The following is a 14885-nucleotide window of genomic DNA, read 5'->3' on the forward strand; positions in this document are numbered from 1 at the left end:
TCCTGGAAGTCTGATAATGTCTCTCTTTGTAGGCTGGAGTCCCCAAAGTGAGACTCTAAGAAGAGACAAAAGGTGGCAAACACAGGGGAATTTGAAGGGACTCCATTGCATATAAGGCTTCCCTTATATATAAAAAAGAAATTTTGTAAGCCTGAAATTTAAGCCTGTTTTGGGATACAGAAGGCCTGGAGACAAATACTAAAGTGATAAAGATATCCCTTCCTGAAAGATACAAGGCTCTTTTTCCCCTCATTCTTCCCTCCCTCTCTCCCTCCCTACCTCCCTTCCTCCTTCTCTCTCCCTTCTTCTCTTCTTCCTTCCTGCCACACATTTATCGAGCATCATGTGTCAGACACAGCCACTGAGCATTCAGCAGTGAATAAGCAAGACAGGCTCACTGTCCTAAGAAAACTCATTTGTTAAAATATAGTTCTCTGTGTTATACAGTAGGTTCTTTCGTTTATCTATTTTATATATAGTACTATATATCTGTTAATCTCAAACTCCTAATTTATCCCTCCTCTGTCCACTTCCTTTGGAAACCAAAAGTTTGTTTTCTATGTCTGAGTCTCTTTCATAAATAAGTTCTTTTGTATCATTTTTTTAGATATCACATACAGGTGATATCATATGATACTTGTTTTCCTCTGTCTGACTTCACTCAGTAATGATAACTCTAGGTCCATCCATGTTGCTGCAAATGGTATTATTTTATTCCTTTTTTATGGTTGAGTAGTATTTCATTGTGTATACATATAGATAATGGGAATGCTCTAAAGGTACATTGTCTGATGAGGTAGCCACGAGCAGCTAGTATCCACTGAGCACCTGTAAGATGGCCATGGCAACTGAAGAACTCAGTTTTAGACTTTATTTCATTTTAATCTGTTATGTTTAAATTTAAATAACCACATGTGACTAATGGCTACCAAACTGGACAGCACGATTCCAATGGATTAATCAGACAATAAACAAACAAGTATATGAAGTATTTTCAGGTTTGGGTAAGAGTAACAAAGAAAAAAAGCAGGCTGAGGATGACTGGGGGAGAGGTTGGACTTTTTAAATTATGGTGGATCAAGAAAGGGCTTTTTCTTAACAAAAGACATCAAGGCACACAACATGTAGGGGAAGAGGATTCTAAGTAGAGGGAACGGCAAGTGCAAAACATCTCCAGTGAGAGGGAATGCAACAGAAGGAAAGAGCGGGAAGGCTAATGTGGAGGAGAATAGGTGCAAGCAAGTTTATGGAGACCAAGTTTGAGAAGCAGGTGGAGGGGTGGGGGTTTCATGGCTTTATGGCCATGGAAAGGAGTTTGAAGTTTACTCTGATGGTAGAGGGAAGCCAGTGAATGGTTCCGACCAGAGAGAGTATCATGAGCTGATTTACATTTAATGAGATCAGACAAGCAGCTGATTAGAGGCCAAACTGCAAGAATGGAAGAGTAGAAACAGCACTCAGGAGGGAACCCAGAGTCAGGCCTGATGCTGCAGTGGCTTGGCTAGGACCACACCAGGGCCAGACTCTAGCGTACTCAGGGGGTGGGGCCAACCGGCCTTGGTGATGCATGATTGGTGGTGAGAGTGCATGTGTGTGAGAGAAAGGAAAGCAAGAAATCAAGGAGGTTGATTTGAAAGGGAACTGTAGAGCTAATCCCCGTATCACCAGCCACTAGGGATGGAGTGCCATTTGAACTGTCAAACAGTGTGAGAAAAAAATGGTGCTCAAACTTCCAGAAGCAGTCAAACCATAAAAGCCCTTATCAACATGTCGGGAAGCCTGTGTATGTGTGTGTGTGTGTATAAAATTGTAAGTAAAATGTGCCCAATTATTTCAATCCAGTCAGAAAGAACTTTAGGCATATAAACTGTGTAATGACCTTTTAAAAAAAAGCCAACTCTTACAACATCTATTGTTGCCAAAATACATTTTGGCACAGTATTAAACACAATCTACATATATTTATACATGTGTAAATGCCACCCACCTTCAGAACCAGTTATTCTAAACCATAATGATATGCTATCCAGTAGGAGAGTTGGGGTTCAGACCACTTCAACCTCTCATTACTGTATTGTTTTCAAGTGTTTAACCCTGGAATTGATAACATATTTTCCCTGACATGTCTGTTGGTGTGTTACGCACAGAAAAAGCCCTAGAGGGGCCTCACAGATACAGTGGTATCATTGTATATAGGCATTAACTTGAATTCAGCTCTATAGTGAGAGGGAGGAAGAAAGGAAGGCAATTGGCATACCATGAGAAATTCTACTCACCATTCTCCTCAACGAGTCTGGGCCTGAAAATGAACATGAGACTCAAGATAGGAAATTGGCTGTTCCAACCATTGGTTTGGTTCCATTTCATGCTGTGGGAATCCCACCATGTCAGGCAGGATCTAGTGTTACTTTTCCCTATAATGTGGCCCTACATCATATGATGTGCAAAGACAAACCGCTGTTTCCAATGTTGGAGGAAAAACTGACAGCACTGGGCTTATGGGAAGGTGGATTTTAAGGGCAATTTAACAGGCATTCAGGGGTTATTGTGACTAGACATATTTTCTGCCTCACGCACCAAGTTTATAACCTAATCACTTTATAGAATAGGACTTCACTCTATACCAGGGGGTCTCCAGTGTCCAGGATCTAATGCTTGATGATCTGAGGTGAAGCTGATGTAATTATAATAGAAATAAAGTGCATAATAAATGTAATGCATTTGAACCACCTCCCCTCACCCCACCCCTGGCCCTCGAGCCATGGGAAAACTGTCTTCCACAAAACTGGTCCCTGTTGCCAAAAAGGTTGGGGACCACTGCTCTATACCATTACGTATTGGCACAAAGTTGCTTCAACTTTACTCAGAAGGAAAATCATGAAGGATCTTACACGGCTATCTCTCAGTTTGAAAGGACTTGAAAATCAAGCTTTCTTGAGATTTTTTTTTTAGGGGAGGCCATCCTACAGATGAGAAACATTAACACAAACAAATGTACAAATTTTGAGGGGTCTTACCTAATAAATTTATGGCCTCTGAAACACGATTTTAAATCTGAGTTGAATCTGTTGTGTGTTTATATAACCTGTGGAGAAGGAACAGAAAAGTCTTTGCATGGAATTTGCTTACCATTCTAGAAATGTCTATGGTATTAGGTTAAACTCTTGAACAAAGAATGCATGTACCTTCCTCACACACTAACTTTTATTCTACTAAAGAGTAGTATGATCTCAAAGCCTAAACATTCCTTTGGAACATAAAACCAGAATTTGTATCCTGGCACTTGCAAATTTGGGAATGTGCCTAGAAAAACAAACATGTTTTCTTTAATTAGCCTTAACAGAAAAGAAATACAACTGGAAATTAATATTGTTGGTTTTAAAATGCAATAGAAAATAGAAAACATGGTTCATAAACTCCAAAGAAACCTGAGTTTGTCCTATGCTTTACTCTGAAAAAAGGGTATAAAAATAAATAAAAGGCCAGTTGATCTGCTTTAAAAGGGATGTTTCATTTACTGTTTTTGATTAGTTTGTGTTTTTGCTCATGTTTAAACTCCTACTAGGCTGATCATTGAAAATATCATATAACCCTAGTCACATAATATTAACATGATTACTTCACTATATATTTGCTCCAAGACAATCAACTCAGTCAGGGCAACTTTGCTTTCAATTGCCTTTGCTGAAAAGCTGCATAAACATCCAAGACCAGTTAATTCTTTCCATGGGCTTTAAGCCTCATTGACATGCAGATGAGAGCCTGATCAAATGACAAGCCTGGGAGCCAAGTGCTGTGAATGAGTTTACCCACACAGACATGATGGGGACTCAAGTCTATGGGCCAAGAGGAGGATGCAGCAAGAATTCTCTCTGCTCCCTATCACAGCCTCTCTGGAAGACCAGGGTCTCTTGCAAAAAATATTAAACACAATTCTCAGAACATTCTTCCTTGAACACAATGAAACATGCAACAAGTAGGAAAAAAAAGGAAATTCTAGCTTGTGCCTTAACAAAATGAAATGCCCAGCTTTCTGAAAGAGAAAGGTGAATGTGAACCAAGGAAGGCAAACTCAAATGTCTACTAGGCAGGGTGGGTCATGTAAATGAGTCAGCTAGAAAACCTGACTTCTAAGTCAGAAAGAGAAAAACAAATATTGTATATTAACGTCTACATGTGGAATCCGGAAAAAAAAATGGTATAGACGATCTTATTTACAAAGCAGAAATAGAGACACAGACATAGAAAACAAACCTATGAATACCAAGGAGGAAAGGAGGGTGGATGGGATGAACTGGGAGATTGGGGTTGACATATATACATTATGATGTATAAAAGTGAGTGAGTGAAAGTCTCTCAGTTGTGTCTGACTCTTTGCAACCCCATGAACTATACAGTGCATGGAATTCTCCAGGCCAGAATACTGGAGTGGGTAGCCTTTCCCTTCTCCAGGGGATCTTCGCAACCCAGGGATCGAACCCAGGTCTCCTGCATTGCAGGCAGATTCTTTACCAGCTGAGCCACAAGGGAAGCCCATTATGTATAAAATATGTATAAAAAAGATAACTAATGAGAACATACTATGCAGAACAGGGAACTCTACTCAATGCTTTGTGGTGACCTAAATGGGAAGGAAATCCAAAAAAGAGGGGAGATATATGTATACATACCTATAGCTGATTTACTTTTCTGTACAACAGAAACTAAAACAATGTTGTAAAGCAACTGTACTCCAATAAAAATGTAAAATAAATGAATAAAGACAATCATCAGTTGTTTTGAAAAAATAAAAAAATAAAGCAACTCCAAAAGGGCAGGATCTGGCATGGTCACTCTGGTTTTCAACTATATACAGGCATCCTGCCCCATAGCTAGGACACAGTACATGCTCAATATGCATGCGTTATTAAATACGTTAATAAATGCTGTCATCAAGTAGCTGTGTAATTTGTCTCTAGGGGAACCCTTCTTTTCTTTGCTCCAAAACATGGTGCTTGGGTTATACCAGTGGTTTTCACACTGGCTCAGCCTCTCCCCATCCCCATCTTGGGCCCTCCTCCTATTCCTGCTTTAACTCAGCAGCTGTTTCTTCCCCTCAATTATCTTATAACTGCTATCATTATTTCAAGCTTTTGGTTAAAAAACACACAAATCATAATTGTACAGCTTAAGGAATTTTCACAAACTGAGTCCATCTCCCTCTTGTCCCATCTCAGTCACAGTTCCTCCCCTATCCTAACTGACAACTATCCTGAGTTCTAGCACAACAGACTGGTTAGCCTTGCTAACTTTACATAAATGGAATCACAAAGTATATACTCTTGTACCTGCTTTCTTCTGCTCAACACATTGTTGTTTGGAATATTCATCCATAATAGTGTGTATAATTGTTCATTCCTTCCAGCTCTAATTCTAATGATGCTAACTACTAAAGCAATACACAAGAAACATACTTTTGAAAACAGCCAAGGCAATATAATTGATCTCAGTAATAAACAGAAGCATAGCAGATACAGCCTAGGCAATATCATCTTAGTCTAAATGTGTATTAAAGGATTTCCCATGTTGATGGGGTTCTGCATCCACTGGCGATAAGTAACTGGAAACTGGTGGTGATTCCAGACCTGTTCTAGACAAACTTTCCAGAGTCCACAGATATATTAACTGTTCATTTAGAGCCATGGTGTATCAACTCTGGTTAACTATATATTTATCTGTAAAGCAAGGTATAAAGTGAGTAGCCTGCAACTCAAATGCATGAAGACAATAAAAATAAATATTTGTTTAAAAATCGACTCATATCTTCTTTTCAAGGAACCCAAAGTTGTTTTATGTTGTCATTTGTTCACAATGATTTTTTTCTTGGCTTGTAACTGTGAGGAATAAAAAGACTGATTCTCTTTACAAGGTTCACGGTGAGCGAGAAAAAGTTCTGGAGGCCTGGAGGAACGGGCAGAACATAGAGGATTTAAAGGGCAGTGAAACTACTCTCTATGATACTGGAAAGGCAGATACAGGCCCTTATACACTTGTACAAATCCGTCACCTGTAGAACACTGAGAACAAACCAAGGTACACTACGAATGCTGGGTGATAATACTATGCAAATATAGGGTCATCAGTTTTAACAAATGTACCACTCTGGTGAGGAATGTTGATAATGGGGGAGGCTGTGCAAGTAGGTACAGGGGCAGGAGGTCTACAGGAAATCTATCTTCTTCTCAATTTTGCTGTGAATTAAAAATTGCTCCACAAATAAAGGCTGTTGAAAATATTATGAAAGTGGGAGAATTGACAAGTATCCAGGAACTTCCCATAAAGCAATTTCTGAAATTTTATACTAATATTTATATTAATAACAATTTATACAGTTGTATCATAGGGAAGGCTGAGAGTCTATTTTTATTAGACAACTCTTCCTATGCTGCTGCTGCTGCTAAGTCGCTTCAGTCGTGTCCAACTCTGTGCGACCCCATAGACGGCAGCCCACCAGGCTCCGCCGTCCCTGGGATTCTCCAGGCAAGAACACTGGAGTGGGTTGCCATTTCCTTCTCCAATGCAGGAAAGTGAAAAGTGAAAGTGAAGTCACTCAGTCGTGTCCCACTCTTAGCGACCCCGTGAACTGCAGCCTACCAGGCTCCTCCGTTCATGGGATTTTCCAGGCAAGAGTACTGGAGTGGGGTGCCATTACTCGTCCTATAAACTTTCACAATAGTAACATTTCAAGCAAAACTGTTTCTAGCACTTCTCTTTTTATAAGATGAAAGTATAAATCTCTGTGATATTTCCAGTATCTGTGAAATCTCAAAAACTGTTTTAGGTGTAAAAGATATCCTGGTGATTTGTTATTTCACTTTTCTGCATTTAGGTTCTGAATTTGGGAAAGCAAAATTCCAAAGTTTTCAGAGAAAATGTAGACACTTCATTGAGCTAGGATCAGAGATGAATTTCAAGCAATATTTGGTAACAAGAAAACATTGAAAAATAAGCAGAAATGACACAAAAAAACTAAAAAGAAACTTAAGTTCTTTCATAAGTGAGAAATTTTTGCTTTATTTTCTTAAATAATCAAAGATACAGTAAGGTCAAAATAAAGCACTTCCTTAAAAAGATTTGCTATCTAAGAAAACAAAAATAAAATAAATAAAAATCTTTGATTTTGTACATAAGAGTGCTAATTAATAAACCAAAGAAACAGGCCATTAAATTGAGCACACTTTTTAAAATGTTAACAATTCTCATTCCCTGTTTTCAGACTCGGGTAATATAAGCCAAGGCAAATAATATTTACTTTCCAAGTTTGGTCCTTCATTAGAATAGGACTCAGGAGGCCTGTGAGGTCAAATCTTATCCCAAAATTAAAGTATATGGCCTTTATATTAATATGCAATGCATTAATATCAAATCAATAAATACAAAAGTATATGAAGTTTTAAAAAGGTTAAAAAACATTTTTTAAAAACCTCCAAGAACCTTTTCTGTAGTGAGGAACTATTTTCTAATCCTTATATAGAACCATGAAGAAAGGTTTCTAATGTTTATGATACCACAAAATCTGGAAAATCAGAAAAAAAACCCACTATAATGCCATATTTACAACTGTCCTTCAGTAAGAGAAGAAGAAAGCTCAGTAATCAGAGAAGATAACTTAACAGAAACTTGGACTTTAATCCTATTAATGAGGGTCCAATGGAAACTCCAATAATTTAAAAGAAAGCAATTTTATCTATGGATTTTTTAAAGAGACATCTTAGTAAAAAAAAAAAAAAATAGTTTAAAAACATTCCTGGAAATTTTGCAAAGACCCCTGAGCCTTTAATGCAAGCAGTGGTGTAATCTTCGATGACAAGGTAGAATTGGTTACACAAGGAACTCATTTTTCTGGGAGGCAATGGATAAAATCCAGTAAGAGGTGCAAAGGCATAAAAGTAATTAATGACTTTCACAGAAATTACTACATGTACCAACTTAATACATTTGTGAAAACATCATAAAGAAACGCTCAACATCCAAGATTTTCAAGACTGCACTTTGCCCATCTGTCATAAGCCTGGTTGCTTCCAACACAGCCATTAGATGAATCAGACATGCCTGCCTCCTAGAGGATAACAGTGGGTGAGATCACAGTATCTTGCTTTTGGGGAAACAACAGGTCATCGTTACTGACAAATCCTTTCTTTTGAGGAAGGGCATCATCTGGTTTTCTGCTTTAAAGCCCACGTATTGCATACAAACTCTTCTAGTTTGGGACAGGCTTGGCCAAATTTGCTAAGCAGCCAGCCTTCCTCAATGAGGTCAATACAAACATCCCAGTTAGAGGGCTGGGTCCAAACACAGAGGTGTTGCATGCTGCTGATTAGTACCCTCTGTCCAGGCCTGTTTAGGTCCTAATGACATCAAACACAAAACAAAAAAAACTACTTACTGACCATGCCAAGTACACAACCACTACAGATGAAATAATGTCTTTAATCAGTCCACATTTTTAATTTTCCTCTGGAGTCAAAAAGCACATCTATTAATGGGGGGAAAGACGTAAAATGAGAAGAGAAGACACCACAAAACTTACGGTAAAAAAAAAAGCATGAAAAAGGATAACACTTTCATATCCAAAAGAACACCGAAGTGTATATGCTGAATCAATAGAAAATGTTAGAGGTAAAATAAGATCTGGGTTACAGTAACTGATGCCCTAGATACAGAGTTAATGTTTCTAGCGAAGATCTTCAGGATCAAAGAAAGTAAACAGCACTCAACACTACTAGCAAGAATAAATACTAAATGTTATTACATGGTCTTTGGTGTTCTGGCTTCAGTTAAGCCTCAAGAAATCCCTCAGTGCCACCCCAATCTCTTGTGAACACTGTTATCTCATCTTCCTTCTTTTCATCTCACCTTCTTATCTGGGACCCACCTTTTTGTTTGGCTTTGCCAGGAAGCACCCTGACTCTGGTTTGGACATCCATCTCGTGACCACCCCATCATACACTTTCCATGATCCCTGGGCTTTGTTGCATACATAAGCACAAAAAAACTAAAATAACACAGTTTTAGCCCCCAAACATTTGCAATTAAAGTTGGTCAGGGATGAGCTGTGAGTCAGTCTGAGCTAAAGTATAGAAAGGTGATTTCTGAGACTTTTCTAGTAATGAACAATGATTCAAGCAAAACTCTTTTAACTGTAAACATCTTGTGAGGCATTATTCTTTGTGGACAAAAGAAATGCAGAAATCTCAACTGTAATATCTATTTAGAGTATACTGAAATAAAACACTAATGTTAAAAATCATGTCATCCCAATTAAAAATTATATAAGCTGAAACTAATTCTGAGAAACTGAATTATAATAAAAGAAGAAATCTTCTATTTTTAATGGGAACTTACAAAATTATTTGTCATATTTCTTTCTACTAAAACATAAAAATCAGCAAACCCATTTATGCATTTACAAGTCTTACAGGTGAGATGGACTCCTGAATTCAGATACTGCCGTGCTTAACTTATTCCAAATGTAGAAATGTGCCATGATCAAGAAGATGCAATTCTTGAAATAAATCTGTACAGAATAAACTTTTATTACAGCTGAATGAAATACTGAGATTCTCCCTGCCATTAGATCCTTTTCCATAACTTCCTAACTTAAGAACTTACTGAGTGTGTATCTAATATGAGAAAACTGTACTATTCACGTGGGGAGAAATACAGTATAGTGGCTCTTTCTAAAGACCATTCAGCTGATGGGGGAGCAGAAGGGTGTGGAAGTTCTGAGGCGGTCTACAGGCTGGCGAGGATGGGAGGCGGCAAGACAGGTAGACAGACAAACAGGATGGTCACAGGCAAGGCAGGTCCATCAGAAGTATTTCAGCTCAATGAGGCACCACCATAGATTTAGGGAATATGCGAAAGTGATAGTCGCTCAGTTGTATTCAACTCTTTGCAACCCCATGGACTCTACAGTCCACAGAATTCTCCAGGCCAGAATACTAGAGTGGGTAGCCTTTACCTTCTCCAGGGGATCTTCCCAACCCAGGGATCGAACCCAGGTCTCCCGCATTGCAGGCAAATTCTTTACCAGCTGAGCCACAGGGAAGCCCAAGAATATTGGAATTGGTAGCCTATCCCTTCTCTAGCAGATCTTCTCAACCCAGGAATTGAACCAGGGTCTCCTGAAGGTACACTTATGTGTCTACAGGAGGATGCAGAAAAGAATAGAGAAAGTGAAGTGTGACAAGTCTGAAGAGGTCCTGCCTCCCAGATCCTCAACCTCTCAGGAACACAAGTAGCACTGTGATGTTTTCTTTAGAGAATAATTCAATCAGTTCAGTCACTCAGACATGTCCGACTCTTTGTGACCCCTTGAATCACAGCACGCCAGGCCTCTCTGTCCATCACCAACTCCTGGAGTTCACTCAAACTCATGCCCATCAAGTCGGTGATGCTATCCAGCCATCTCATCCTCTGTCGTCCCCTTCTCCTCCTGCCCCCAATCCCTCCCAGCATCAGGGTCTTTTCCAATGAGTCAGCTCTTCACATCAGGTGGCCAAAGTACTGGAGTTTCAGCTTTAGCATCAGTCCTTCCACTGAACACCCAGGACTGATCTCCTTTAGGATGGACTGGTTGGATCTCCTTCCAGTCCAAGGACTTTCAAGAGTCTTCTCCAACACCACAGTTCAAAAGCATCAATTCTTCACCACTCAGCTTTCTTCACAATCCAACTCTCACATCCATACATGACCACTGGAAAAACCATAGCCTTGAGTAGACGGTCCTTTGTTGGCAAAGTAATGTCTCTGCTTTTCAATATGCTGTCTAGTTTGGTCATAACTTTTCTTCCAAGGAGTAAGCGTCTTTTAATTTCATGGCTGCAGTCACCATCTGTAGTCATTTTGGAGCCCAGAAAAATAAAGTCTGACACTGTTTCCACTGTTTCCCCATCTATTTCCCATGAAGTGATGGGACCAGATGCCATGATCTTCGTTTTCTGAATGTTGAGCTTTAAGCCAACTTTTCCACTCTCCTCTTTCACTTTCATCAAGAGGCTTTTGAGTTCCTCTTCACTTTCTGCCATAAGGGTGGTGTCATCTGCGTATCTGAGGTTATTGATATTTCTCCCGGCAATCTTGATTCCAGCTTGTGTCTCTTCTAGTCCAGCGTTTCTCATGATGTACTCTGCATATAAGTTAAATAAGCAGGGTGACAATATACAGCCTTGACGTACTCCTTTTCCTATTTGGAACCAGTCTGTTGTTCCATGTCCAGTTCTAACTGTTACTTCCTGACCTGCATATAGGTTTCTCAAGAGGCCGGGTATTCCCATCTCTTTCAGAATTTTCCACAGTTTATTGTGATCCACACAGTCAAAGGCTTTGGCATAGTCAATAAAGCAGAAATAGATGCTTTTCTAGAACTCTCTTGCTTTTTCCATGATCCAGCAGATGTTGGCAATTTGATCTCTGGTTCCTCTGCCTTTTCTAAAACCAGCTTGAACATCAGGAAGTTCATGGTTCATGTATTGCTAAAGCCTGGCTTGGAGAATTTTGAGCATTACTTTACTAGCGTGTGAGATGAGTGCAATTGTGCAGTAGTTCGAGCATTCTTTGGCATTGCCTTTCTTTGGGATTGGAATGAAAACTGACCTTTTCCAGTCCCATGGCCACTGCTGAGTTTTCCAAATTTGCTGGCATATTGAGTGCAGCACTTTCACAGCATCATCTTTCAGGATTTGAAATAGCTCACCTGGAATTCCATCACCTCCACTAGCTTTGTTCGTAGTGATGCTTTCTAAGGCCCACTTGACTTCACATTCCAGGATGTCTGGCTCTAGGTCAGTGATCACACCACAGTGATTATCTGGATCGTGAGGATCTTTTTTGTACAGTTCTTCTGTGTATTCTTGCCACCTCTTCTTAATATCTTCTGCTTCTGTTAGGTCCACACCTTTTCTGTCCTTTATCAAGCCCATCTTTGCATGAAATGTTCCCTTGGTATCTCTAATTTTCTTGAAGAGATCTCTAGTCTTTCCCATTCTGTTGTTTTCCTCTATTTCTTTGCATTGATCGCTGAGGAAGGCTTTCTTATCTCTTCTTGCTATTCTTTGGAACTCTGCATTCAGATGCTTATATCTTTCCTTTTCTCCTTTGCTTTTTGCTTCTCTTCTTTTCACAGCTATTTGTAAGGCCTCCTCAGACAGCCATTTTGCTTTTTTGCATTTCTTTTCCATGGGGATCATCCTGATCCCTGTCTTCTGTACAATGTCATGAATCTCTGTCCATAGTTCATCAGGCACTCTATCAGATCTAGTCCATTAAATCTATTTCTCACTTCCACTGTATAATCATAAGGGATTTGATTTAGGTCATACCTGAATGGTCTAGTGGTTTTCCCTACTTTCTTCAATTTCAGTCTGAATTTGGCAATAAGGAGTTCATGATCTAAGCCACAGTCAGCTCCCAGTCTTGTTTTTGCTGACTGTATAGAGCTTTTCCATCTTTGGCTGCAAAGAATATAATCAATCTGATTTTGGTGTTGACCATCTGGTGATGTCCATGTGTAGAGTCTTCTTTTGTGTTGTTGGAAGAGAGTGTTTGGAGTAATTAACAGCAGAAAAAAAAATTAAAGAAATATATAGTTCAAAATGCAGAAATGAGTTATTATGGTTAAGAATCCTCTGTTTCTTGTCAATAAAGACCTAACAGGTTACCATTACTTTTTCAAATTTGACTTATGTAAGGGAAAACTTAAGAACTTTTTTAATACATTAAAACAGTGCTAGTAGAAAGAAAACAGCCATATTCATTTTTTTGATTCTGCAAAGTGAATCATTGGAAGTTAATACCTTTTGATGTACTATCAGTGGTACTCACTAGAATCTCATAGGAAGTCTTAAAAACAAACAAAAAAAGTTTTTCTCAAGCTCCAACCCTCAGATTCTGATTTAGCTGTTCTTGGAGTGCAGCCTGGGAGCAAGTCATTTTAAAGCCTGACAAGAGTTGAGAATTACTGTGCTAAATAACTATTTTGAGATGAAACAAATAAATACTTTAGGCTTTCAATGAAGCAAACAACTGAGGCACATTCTATTCATAATTATTGGTGATGGATAATTCAGAGTCCATCTGGTGATAAATAGTCCAGGTGGCTTTATCACGAGGCTTTCATTATCAGAGAAAAATTGGTAACAGGAAAAGGCAAAGCCACCTTTTCATTGAAATAGTGAAAAACATAATGCTGGGTTATTATCTTAAATAAATTCATTAAAATTATATCATAAGGAAAATTTTAAGCTATAACTGCAGCAATGAACTGGAGTAAAGATTGAAGCAAGTAGACATAATTCTTCTTTCCTGACAAAATTACACTACAGTTCAGCCTAAACCAGAGCTATTATTTCAAAGAATACTCAAAGATGTCATCAATTTTCCCAGGGGTTCCTCTTGCCCTTTGATTCTAAAATAATTTTCATATGAAGCATCTACTTATATCCTCATCCATTTTTGTTCTCTCATTTTTAATTGTTCATTGGTCTCACTCTGCTGGATCCTCATTTATCAATGGATTTATATATGATTCAGGCAGTTTTCCAACATCAATTGTTTTGAATTAATGAATTCTTTTTTTATATATATAATTTTATTTATTCATTTATTTTTGACTGTACTGGATCTTTGCTGCTGCACGGGCTTTTCTCTAGTTGTGGCGAGCAGGGGCTACCCTCCAGCTGTGGTGCTTGCGCTTCTCATTGCAGTGGCTTCTCTTGTTGCAGAGCATGGGCTCCAGGGCAATGGGGCTTCAGTAGTTAGGGCATGTGGGCTCAGTTGGTGTGGCTTCCCAGCTCCAGAGTATAGGCTCAGTAGTTGTGGTGCACAGGCTTAGTTGCTCCAAGGCATGTGGGATCTTACCAGTTAAGGGATCAAACCCGTGTCTTCTGCACTGGCAGATGGATTCTCTACCACTGAGCTACCAGGGAAGTCCGAGAATTAATGAATTCTTGCAATCAATTTGTTATATGGATTGCATGTGTACCATATTTTTAGCATTGCATTTTTTGTGTGTGTTACATTGTTGTAAGCATTTTATAATCAGCCCAAAACTGATTAATAAAAACATCAGCTTAGTGAGATTTTAGAAAGCTACTTTTATAACCAGTCACTTCATCAGTAAATATTTTCTTCTTATGATAGTTCACCTTGTAACCAAACTGTGAGGGCTTAGACAATGAAGGCTCTTATTATCAGAACATTATTTAAGAACATCAAGGTAATGAACAACAGTAATACTCTAGACCTTAATGTTCCAGAAACTGAAAGCCAGGTTCATATATCTTTTTTCCCTTTAAGGAACAAAGATGTCTTAACAAATATGAGATAATGAACTTTATATTGTTTCTATGTACCACATTTATTTAAGGAACATATAAAATGCTTGGAAAATTAAGATTTTCCCATTTGTATATCAACTGTTAATATATTTTGAATGAAAGATATATGTCCCTCCGAATCTGAAATAATGGGAGGATCCCAGAAATTTGAGAAAAATATAAATATAATCAATATTTGTGGTATTTTTTACATATTGAAAATTAATTTAAGAGGTAAAAACAAAATACAAGTAGTTTGCTTTGCTCATAATATGTTTGATTATGTTCAATATTCAAGGGCTGAGAAAAAGAGAAATAGGGAGGGAAGCACTTGTTTTTATGTTTTTAATAAGCAATGGCATGAGAGGAAAATTCAGGATAAACGTTTACCAAATTCAACTTTTTTCTCCCACAAAAACTTCACAGTTCTATTTTAGATGAAAAACCATTAGATATTTATTTTCACAATATTCTACAAGTAAGACACAAACAGAACTGCTTGAATACGATGCTCATCATTCCAAGGTA

The 14885-nt window shown here is 38.4% G+C and overlaps 1 protein-coding gene across 6 annotated transcripts in view; it reads right to left on the minus strand.

Moving 5' to 3' along the window:
• Window positions 1-14885, minus strand: part of SNCAIP (synuclein alpha interacting protein) — a 261734-nt gene that overhangs the window by 110790 nt on the left and 136059 nt on the right. Inside the window, exon 3 of one of the 6 annotated variants that reach the window (XM_061422959.1) lies at window positions 3018-3085. The exons of the other annotated variants lie outside the window; for them this stretch is intronic. The gene's annotated coding sequence lies outside the window, so the exon portion shown is untranslated. The remainder of the gene's footprint in view (window positions 1-3017; window positions 3086-14885) is intronic. 6 annotated transcript variants of the gene reach the window in all.

The sequence above is a fragment of the Bos javanicus genome, chromosome 7 (assembly GCF_032452875.1).
Source record: "Bos javanicus breed banteng chromosome 7, ARS-OSU_banteng_1.0, whole genome shotgun sequence".
Taxonomy (NCBI): Eukaryota; Metazoa; Chordata; class Mammalia; order Artiodactyla; family Bovidae; genus Bos; species Bos javanicus.